At 36.0% G+C, this 10,953-nt stretch overlaps 1 long non-coding RNA gene across 1 annotated transcript; it reads left to right on the top strand.

The window, feature by feature from the left end:
• Window positions 1-3,797: 3,797 nt before the first annotated feature.
• LOC134640977 (uncharacterized) lies at window positions 3,798-10,736 on the top strand. The gene is made up of 3 exons (XR_010095498.1): window positions 3,798-3,862; window positions 5,070-5,096; window positions 10,600-10,736. It is a non-coding gene; the product is annotated as an uncharacterized LOC134640977 (long non-coding RNA).
• The last annotated feature ends 217 nt before the right edge of the window (window positions 10,737-10,953 follow it).

The raw sequence follows: 10,953 nt of genomic DNA, 5'->3' as shown, positions 1-10,953 counted from the left end.
TACATGCGTTGTTATGGTTGCTATGCAATTAACTCAGAGTGGACATTGGAAATTTCTGAATTTTCTCTTCTTGTCTGAACAACTTCTTGCAACTCGCTCAATTTCCACTCAACCCCCACAAATTATACATCAAAACGTAGGTATTTTTGCTGGCTTTCAGAAAATGTCATTGTTGTGGGACTTATAGAATTTTTGCAAATCTCCTCAGAGTAACATAAAGTCTCAAAACTTTCCATAGAGAGTCAATGGACAGTTTGTTCAAAATCAGCGCTGGATTTCTCTAATGACAAGCATTTTTCAAATCGCCATATCTTTGATACTTTGATTTGGTATACTTTAGCTTCTTCACCCCTTTTCAGCAAAATTTTCATTTTTTCACCCCTTTTCAGCACAAATTCCAGCTTTTTTGGCTGTTTTCAGAAAAAAAAACCTCTTTTCAGCAGAAACTCTGCTCATTCATCTCTTTTCAGTGCAAGTTTCTGCTTCTTTGCCTCTTTTCTGCAGAAATTCTGCTGATTCACCTCTTTTCTGCAAAATTTTCAGCCTTTTCACCTCTTATCAGCACAATTCTCAGCAGCTTCTGCTCATTTCAGCAGAATTGTCCGTCTCACCACCTCTTCTTTGTAAGAATGACTTTGACTCAGGGAAATGAATAATCGCCTTGTGACCAGGAGGGCCAGGTTTGAATCCTGCTTTGGGCTTGTTCCTGATTTGTTTGTTTCCCCTACAAATTTATGTGAATTTGTACACTGTAATATCACTGTATTACGTAGTGGCTAAGTAGGAGGCTGATTGTTACTAAGTGCATCAGTGTACATAGGTCATCTGTTGTGTTGGAGTGCCCTCTTGTGGCGCCTTTTGGGTAGTGCCTTAGTAAACGTGAACACTGCAAAGAAGTGGTATCAGACTGGTTTGTAGTGGAGGAATTTGTTGCCAGTTTCTTTCATCTTTAATCCGTATTCATGTTGTAATGTAGTAGTACCACAATATGGCAGAAACACTATGTTTTGGCACAAATACTTTGATTTGGTATACTTTAGCTTCTTCACCCCTTTTCAGCAAAATTTCATTTTTTTCACCCCTTTTCAGCACAAATTCCAGCTTTTTTGGCTGTTTTCAGAAAAAAAAAACTCTTTTCAGCAGAAACTCCAGCTGATTCATCTCTTTTCAGCGCAAGTTTCTGCTTCTTTGCCTCTTTTCTGCAGAAATTCTGCTGATTCACCTCTTTTCTGCAAAATTTTCAGCCTTTTCACCTCTTATCAGCACAATTCTCAGCAGCTTCCTGCTTTGGGCTTGTTCCTGCTTTGTTTGTTCCCCCTGCAAATTTATGTGAATTTGTACACTGTAATATCGCTGTATTACGTAGTGGCTAAGTAGGAGGCTGACTGTTATGTGTTATGTATTCACCTCTTCTCTGCAAAAGTCTCTGTCTTTCAGCCCCCCTTCCCAGGTGGCGCAATCAGTAATGACACGGCTCTGCACTTCAAGGTCGAGAGCTCAATCCCACCTTGTTCAACTTTTTTTTTTTTCACTAAAAATTGATACACTATCACAGACCTGTAATTTATATTGCTAATTTATTACAATTCTGCAAAGTTTTATGATTTTAGCAGCTTTTCTAAAATGGACCTCAGATTCTTCTTAACGCTCCATGGCAGAAATATATACAAGTACACAGCCTGATGAAGCAGTTTTTATTTTTTGTTATTTTTTAAGAGTTCAAAATGTCCTTTAAACGAATAAAATTTCTTTGTAGCATTTCATGGATTTCATACGCAACACACTATAGTTGTTTATACAAAGCATAAAGGTAAAAAACAATGTGTGCAGTGTTATCTCCGTTTTAGACATCAAAAAGTATTTGTGGGTCCCAGTATTTTCTTTTCCGTGCAAACCGGGTCCAAATGGCTCTTTGGGTCTTTAATGTTGCTGACCGCTGGTTTAGATGGTTGTCTTTTAAACCCTCACTGAAGAGTCTTGTTTAGACAGCCACACCTTTACCTCACTGCAGCAGGGGTGAAGAAGTGGGTGCAGGTCCATTCAGGTCAGAATTCATATGATTATAACCAATATGTATTAGAATAAAATTAATAAATGTGCAATGAACATGTCAGGAGTCACTGTTAAAAAGTCTCATGGCAGTGGGGTTAAAGTACCTTCTGAACCTCTGACTCCTGCAGTGCAGTGAGGTGAGCCTCTGCAGCTCCTACTGTCCTGTGAGGATGCTAAGGTGAACACCAACACCAGCCCCTTGGTGTTGGTGTTCAGGAGAAGACGATTCTTATTACTCCAGACAGTTAAATAAACTTATCATAATACACTACATTTTAACATAATGACCTTATATTTATTTATGATTTTAGCTATTATTTCAACTTCTGATAATCCTGTTTGAAATATTTATTCAACTTATAGAATTAAACTTCTGCTAGCTGTTTTCTGTTCCAAAGAAATCTAGTATAATAATATTTAAATTTACATATATTTTTCACGTTTTCAATGCCAATTTTGTTTAATGCCGGAGTTTCCCACTACCCCTGAATGCCTCTTTTTTTATGTCTCCGGCTCACTCCTGCATCTCCGCCCACTCTCTGCTGATCCCTGCCGGTAAGCCTGCTTCTCTGTCTCTCTTCTCTGAAATTAAATGTCTATAAGCTGTTTGAGTGATTTACGTAGTTGTTGTTAGTTACTTTAAAACCCAGTCGAAGTATAAGTCATATTAAAGTAACACAATGGCTGCTTTTTTAGTGAAACTTTGTAATTTTAGTATTTAAAAGGAGTGTTTGGTATGCTAGCCCTAACAACCTAAGCGCTAACGCCCAGCCTAGCTCCTATAGGCCCAGTGTGAAATGAATATGGTTCATTTGATTGTATAATACAGTTATTGTGTTGTTTTATTTGGTTCATTTGGTGTGTTAGTGTTTCTGAGTCTCTTAGGGAAGCTGAAGTTAGTTCTCGCCTCATTCTTTAGGTTGTAAGGTAATGAGCAGCCATTTTAGAATCACTGATTAGCTACTGAAGCAGCTGCGTCGGCAACTTCAAAGGACACGTCTGTGTTGTGGGTTAATTAACAGGAGAGAGAGAGAGAGAGAGTGGGGATAAAACACATATAAGAATAATAACATCTCTTAACAAGCAATTTTAGTTTTTTAGTAAATTTTTAAGAACTGTTCAACAAACACTTGTTTGTGCAGGTTGGTTTTTAAGTAAAACCTACACCTGCAGCTCTGTTTAACTTCTCACATTGTGAAAAATTAATGAAATATAAAAAAGGCCACCTTCAAATAAGTAAAATGCAGCAGTGCGCCATTAATATTATTAATATGATATGTAGATATTTAAAACAACAGCATATTAAATGATACTAAATGATACTGTGTGCAGGTGATAATATTTTTAGGAAGCAGAATTTGAATGCAGACCAACTCAAATGTTGAAGCCTACAAATATCCAAGCTTTCATTTATGATTGTTGCTGCTTTAAAATTGTGATGTCAGAATTTAATAAAGTGTGCAGCGTTAGCTGTAGCAAATCATTGCTTATGAAATCTACTGTGTTATCTAATAGCACCAAACTAATAGAGCTATCACATAACTGAGAAACTTGTGTGGCCTATTACAAATGGATGAAACCACATATTACCTTAATGAAGACAGTAATCTTTAATAAGGTGTAGAAAAAAAGAGAAGAATTTGTGTTTATATTCCAGCTGTGGTAAACAAAGAAGTGTACTGAATCTTTTGGACTACACAGATTGATGTAGTATTGATTGTGATGCTGATCTGAGTTGTCTCATTCTGTATTTTTGTGCTTTGTCTTTTGTTACACAGAGTGAAAGAGATCTTTGGTTTTGCCTTTGCTGGTAAGTAAACAGTGATTGTAACTGAAGCAGTATAAACCTGGCATTGTGTAGCACATTTGGCAACTTAAATACAGTTTGACTTTTTGTGATATGTTTCCATTTACTGATTGGCAAAAACATAGATTTGTGACCTGTAGCAGCAAAGCCCCCACACAGGGCCTCTGAGTCTCCCTGAAAATGTCCCTGAAGTTTAATAGCCCATTTATGTATGAATTAAATTTCTTATGGCTTATTGAATCCAAACAGTTAAATGTCAGATGTCTTTGTCCAGGTGTTAATTTCCTCCTTATGTTTTTGGATTTAAGTAGCAGACAAAACAATGAAAGTGTTTTAGGGGAGTCAGTATAAGTGGTTGCTCAAACACTTAAGAGCTGCACAGGTATTGATTTATATTGTCTCTCAAATTCTGCTGATGTATTACATTAAAGTCAGAACACTGTAGAAGTACTTTGCCTGACTCGGTATAATAGCTTTAACAGTTAAGCAATAATAAAAACGAAGAGAACCAGAGGTGTGAGTGGACATTGTTAGGTACATTACAGCCAATGTGTCGAATTAGTTTATTACTTATTTAGTGAATATAATGTGTTTTAAAATGAAATAGAAATGTTGCCAAAAAGGGACATTGCAACATACATAAATATTCCTAGCAACTGGTACAATGAAAGGACTTTTTAGTGTAATATTTTAAGACATTTCGTTTTAATCACAAAGCATTCTGCACCTCTGTTATTGTAACATGTCAATATTTACATGTATTTTAGGATTTGCATATTCATATCAGACTAACCAAAACATGAGGTTTTCTGTTGCTTCTGATTAAAATAATTACTTTGTATTTAATGTTTTTAACCTGAAAGGACATTAAAAGTTGTGGTTTTTCACACTTTATTAGAACTGACCTGTTGTAGAAAATGTTGGAGCCACAAGGCTTCTGTGTAGGAAATATTTGGTGTATCCTGCACTTGTGCCAACAAATATTGGTGCCTGTTCTTTGCATTTCTGTAGTAATAATGCTTTTATTACACTTGCTATAGCCATGTGAGACCACACAGTTCAATTATCTCTTCTTTAGACTAAAAAAAAGCTTAAAGTAATTGAGGATTTTACTCGTTAATTTGTGTCACAGTAAATTGGATTGTGTGTGAAGAGGCTCAACAGTCTGAATCTTCAAACAGTGATCTGATGAATTGTTTCCCTTCTCTAGACTGCTGATCTGATCGTCTCAAGTCTGGTGAGTAAAGGTTTTTCTGAGGTGCAGTGCTGGGAAATGTTTCTCATTATAGGAGATTCAGTTTAGTGCTGTGAGTCAGCACAGCTATTGATGATCATTAGGGCTGCCACGATTAGTCGACTAGTCACGATTACGTCGACTATCAAAATCGTCGACGACTGATTTAATAGTCGACGCTTCGTTTGAAGCTTTGTAAGATCCCAAAAGACGCAGGAATAAGTAGCGGGATTTAAGAGTGTAATAACGGACTGAAACAGAAGATGGCAGCACTGCATGTACAAGGATGCCAGCTGCCGTTAAACCCTGAAGAAGAAGAAGTAGCTCTGTCCCAGAATTCATAGCGCAGCCCAGCTCAGTTATCAACAATGGCGGCAGCTAGTTAGTTTTAATATTACTCTTATTATTCTTTCTGGGTCACAAAATAAACGTTTAACATATTTTCAGGCGAGAATGCAACTGTGTAAACTTCAAATATCTGCTCAGTTTATCAAGACACCACATATTTTCAAAAGCGCTCCGACGTTTTCGGAGACGTCTGTTAACCACTAGCTCGATAGCTAGCCGGGGGCAAGGCTCACTAGAGCCGCTGAGAACACCGGACTTCCGGCAAATCGTTTTCAAACCCACCGCCGTCTTTCGCTACTCAGGTTAAACATGCATAAGTCACTTAGATAACTTAAAAATGTTATTGTTTGGCTTTTTTAGTATTTTATTTGTTCCTGAGTAAATCGGTTTGGCTGAGATTAAAGTTATAGTTTTTACACAGCTGAATAAACGTCAAGCAGACAGCTGGTTATCAGAAGTGTGAGATGCTCGAAAATATACTCCGGTGTCCTGTTATATTTTAGATAGCAAGGAGTTTATTAAACTTCACCGAAACAATCTGCAAATTTCATTAAAATTTAATAAACTATCATCTTGTCTTTATTTTTAGTTAGCACAAACTTTAAACACTTAAAGCTGTAAGCTAATGATAGTTATATAAGAGCAGATGCATGCTGGTGGATGCATGACCTGATTAGTCGACTAATCGCAAAAATAATCGGTGACTAGTCGACTATCAAAATAATCGTTTGTGGCAGCCCTAATGATCATTAAAATTGATCAAATCCTAGAAAAGTCTGTGTAAACATTTCCAGGTCGGTAGGTTATTGTAGCAGCGCATATTTTTTCACATTAGAGCAGCTCATGAGCAGCAGTTTAGGTACAATTAAGTCTTCAGTAGGGCCTAGTGGATTTCAAAAGGTTCTTTCCCTTCAATAATTATGTCACTGTCTGAAAACTGTTTTTTGAATTAGTCTTTTAATTAAAGATTTTGTTGATGACTGGTAAAAATCAAAAGCACAGATACAGATCTACGAATAAATGATCATCATACATAGGGGTGGCTGTAGCTCAGGTGGTAGAGCAGGTCATCTACTGATCGGAAGGTTGGTGGTTCGATTAATGAGCTTCCACTAGTCTGTATGCCAAATATCCTTGGGCAAAGTACTAACCCCAAGTTGCTCTCTGATGTGTCCATCAGAGTGTGAATGTCAGTTAGGAAGCACTTAGGAGAAATGTGCTTGGGTGAATGTACAAGTTTTATAAAGCGCTTTGAGTGCTCAGAAGAGTAGAAAAACGCTATATAAGAACCAGTTCATTTACCATACTACATTTTTAATTAGGCCTTTAAATTGGCCATTATAAGTACGTCCTAGATTTAGTGGAGTGCTTATGGCTGTGTATTAAACATACCCCAAATGTGACTAAAATATGTAGAAACTGCTTGGTAGGAACCATTCATCTGCAAATTTCTCATTTTGCCAAAAGTCACACTGAATAAAGTACTGTTTACTTTTATGTTAACGGATCTCAAATCCCTGTTTCTGTGTGCCCAGATATTATGATGTACTGTTGTCCCAGGTAAGTACACACAGAAACAGGGATTTGAGAACTTTGGGGATTAAGGAACATGTGATGTGACATAAATTTTAAGTAGGTGGCCTGAAACTGTCTGCTCTAACCTCAGTGTGTTGGTTTTGTTAGACCATATAATATTTACAGTAAGTTATTGAAGCAGCACATCTTGGTGTAAGTTTATAGACTCTGTTTGTTTTTATTGTGTTAATAGAATTTGAATTCAGGCCACCTCAAATGTTAAAGCCTACAAACATTCCATACAAGCTATCATTTGTGATTGTTGCCTACTTTTAAATTGTGACATCACCATTTGATAAAGTGTGCAGTGCTAGGGGTTGCAAATCATTGGTTACGATATCTACTCTCTTAAGTAATCGAACCTAAATTTTGGAGCATTACATGACTCAGAAACTTGTGTGGCTTATTGCAAATGGATAAAACTACATATTACCTTTATGAAGATGATAATCTTTATTAGGGTGCGGAAAAAGAAAACAGAGGAGAGTTGTTGTTTGTATTCCAGCTGTGTTTAACAAAGAAGTTTCCGGAAGCTTTTTGACTACAGAGAGTGATGCAGTATTGACTCTAATGCTGATTGGAGTTGTCTGATCCTGTATTTTTGTTCTTTGTCTTTTGTTACACAGAGTGAACAGATCTCTGGTTTTGCCTTTGCTGGTAAGTAGACAGTAATGGTAATGTTTAGTAATTTACTTATAGTAGTTTGGCTATTTGTGTCATCTTGCCATTCACTCATGGGCAAAAACAAATAGTCAGGATTTAGAATCTGTAGCAGCAAAGCCCCCACACAGGACCACTGACTGCCCCTGAAAATGTCAAAGGAATTTAATAGCCCATTTTTGTCTGATTTTAATTTTTGATGGCTTATCAAGTCCAAACATAGTTAAATGTCAGAGATATCTTTATGCAGTTGTTCGATTTCTCCTTATGTTTGTGGATTTAAGTATCAAACAAAACTATGAAAGTGCTTTAGGTGAGTATAGGTGGTACCTTAAACACTTAAAAGCACCACAGCTATCGATTTTTATTGTCTCTTTCATTCCACTTATGAATTAGCATGAAGTTGAAACACTAGAAGTATTTTGCCTGAGTGACTGTAAGTGATAGCTTAAACACTTACGCAATAATTAAAATGTAAGAGAAGTACAGTTGGAGTAGGTATATTAAAGCCAATATTTTAAAATTAAATATTAATGTTGCCAAAAAGGGATATACTGCAAAAAACATAAATATTGCTAGCAACAAGTACAATGGAATGACTTTTTTTAGTGTAACATTTTTAAGAAATTTTCATTAAAAAAATGGTGTGCCACTGTTGTTGTTGTGGTTTTCTGTTGCTTCTGATTTAAATAATTAATTTGTATTCAACATTTTTAATCTGAAATGCGATTAAAAGTTGTCGTTCTTCACATTTTATTAGAGCTGACTTGTGATAGAAAATGTTGGAGCCACAAAGCTTCTGTGTACGAAATATTTGGTATATCCTGCATTTGTCCCAACAAATTTTGGTGCCTATTCTTTGCAATTCTGTAGTACAAATGTTTTTATTAAACATGTTAAAGCCATCTGAGACTCTGCAATTAAATTGTGCCCTCTTTAGACTACAGTGAGTTCATAAAGGCTTGAAGAAATGGAGGATTTTACTAGTTATTTAATGTCACAGTAAATTGGATTGTGTGTGAAGAGGCTCAACAGTCTGAATCATTAAACAGTGATCTGATGTTTTGTTTTCTTTATCTAGACTGCTGATCTGATCGTCTCAAGTCTGGTAAGTAAAGGTTTTGTCTGAGGTACAGTGCTGGGAAAAGTCTTTCTTCCTTGCAGATTTATTTTGTTTATGCTTTTTTTTGTCACATGTTTCAAATCTTCTAACAAGGATGACCTGGATAAATACAAATACAAGCAGTTTTAAAGTGATGATTTCATGTATGAAGCAGAGAAAACCAAACCAGAGCTATCTGTTCTCTAATACCCAGCTGTGAAAGTCCTGTTAGCAACAATTACCATCAAGCATTTATAGTAACTAGTAATGACTGATTTACATCACTGGGGGATTTTGGTCCACTTTAATTTCAGAGTTGTCTTAATTAAGGTCAAAAATAGTGTTTTGAAATCATTTCAAGGATCTCAATTTCATCAAAGTCGAGATTCTGATTAGTCAGTTGGACTTACTTGTGCGCTTCAGATCAATTTCCTGGAAAATGGAAGTGTGATGAAAATATAAGATTTGTAAAGGGACAGATATTTTTTAACAAGACTGTGGGTTTTTTTTGTTTTTTTGTTTGTTTGTTTTTTTTACAAAATCTTTCCCACATTTACAAACGATGAACTATCTGAAAGTCATGTTTCTGAAGAAATGGAAGAAACTCCACCAAAGACCTTACTTAAAACATCACAGATACAACATTCGTTTGTTTATCATTAAATGATCTACAAAGAAATTATCATCATAATACATTTACCTAATTAGGCCTTAATATCAACTTTGATAAGTTTATCATAGATTTAGTGGTGTGTTTATCGCTATGTATTAAACATGCCTCTAATGTGACCGAAATATGTAGAAATGTGTAAGCAGGAACCATCCATCTCCAAATTTCACATTTTGCCCAAAGTCAGACTGCTTAAATTATTGTTTATTTTTATGTTAACGGCTATCTAGATATTATGATATACTGTTGTCCCAGGTCCCACACAGAAACAGGGATGAGAGAACTTTGGGGATTTTGAAACATGTGACGTGGCTTACATTTGAGTTGATTAGATGTAAAGTTTTTAAAGCAGGTGGCCTGAAACTGTCTGCTTTAACCTCAGTGTGTGGGCTTTGTTGGACCATATAAGATTTACTGTAAGTTATTGTAGCAGCACATGGTAGTTTAATTTTGTTCCGTTTGTTTTTATTGTGCTGATAGAATTCAGAATGTCCTTACAACAGTTCCACCACCATTTTTTAACCATTTTTATTCAGTTCAGTCCAATAATGTACTGTAGAACTCTTCAGTGTGTAAAGCCCTATATGTACTGTATTTTTCAGACTACAAGTTGAATTAAGCCAAACAACACAGACAATTGAAATTTTAACTCATTCTCACAGTAACTCTCAACATTATCCAGTTGTAACATATAAAATACAAAACAATACAATCACTTTTTCAATTTATCTCTCCTTTACAAATCCATCAAATTTTTGATGGGTTGATCAGATTAAAATCTGATTCTTAAGCATGTCTTTTAAAAGGTGTCAGATCCTTATACACACACCATAATATTGTGATGACACACAGTAGCTATTACTCCATGAGGCTCCTGACTATGGTAGCTGTAATATTCCAGCAGTGCATCAAGCGCTGCAGCTTCATAGTTTACCAGAGTTGTACTAAAACATTTTGACAGAAGTTTGAGCCTTGTGGTATCACATAAATCCAGTTCGAGGTCAGTGGGCACAACCAGAATCAATACATAAGGCACACAGTTGATTTTTGAGAAAATGACAGGATTTTAAGTTCACCTTATAGTCTGAAGAAAGTGGTAAAGCCAAGCTTATTGGAAATATGCCTAATTCCTGTCTCTTTGTGTCTTACAGGTGACCTGCTGCAGAAGCTCTCTCCCTCTATCATTAACAAGCCATTCAGTCTGTCCTATCACTCTACCCACTCTATCTATTTTGACAAGACGTTCTATCTTGCTTCACTCTATCCCACAAGCTCTATCTAAGTTATCAAAAATCACGTTTTTAACTGGAATCAACTTTTGACTGGAATCAAGTTTTGACTGGAATAATCAAGTTTTGACATGGCCCCATTTTTGGGAAATTGAAGTTACCAGTACTTCATCTATCTGTTACAGAATTCTGAGAGATCTCTGCTCTCACTGCTCCTTCTTTCCTGTCGTTAAACTCTCTCACATCCAGTCTTTTTGCTGGAAATTACAAGTAGAA

Source organism: Pelmatolapia mariae, linkage group LG14, assembly GCF_036321145.2.
Source record: "Pelmatolapia mariae isolate MD_Pm_ZW linkage group LG14, Pm_UMD_F_2, whole genome shotgun sequence".
NCBI lineage: Eukaryota > Metazoa > Chordata > Actinopteri > Cichliformes > Cichlidae > Pelmatolapia > Pelmatolapia mariae.
Note: the sequence above shows the minus strand (reverse complement) of the source record. Positions and strands in the feature narration are given on the sequence as shown.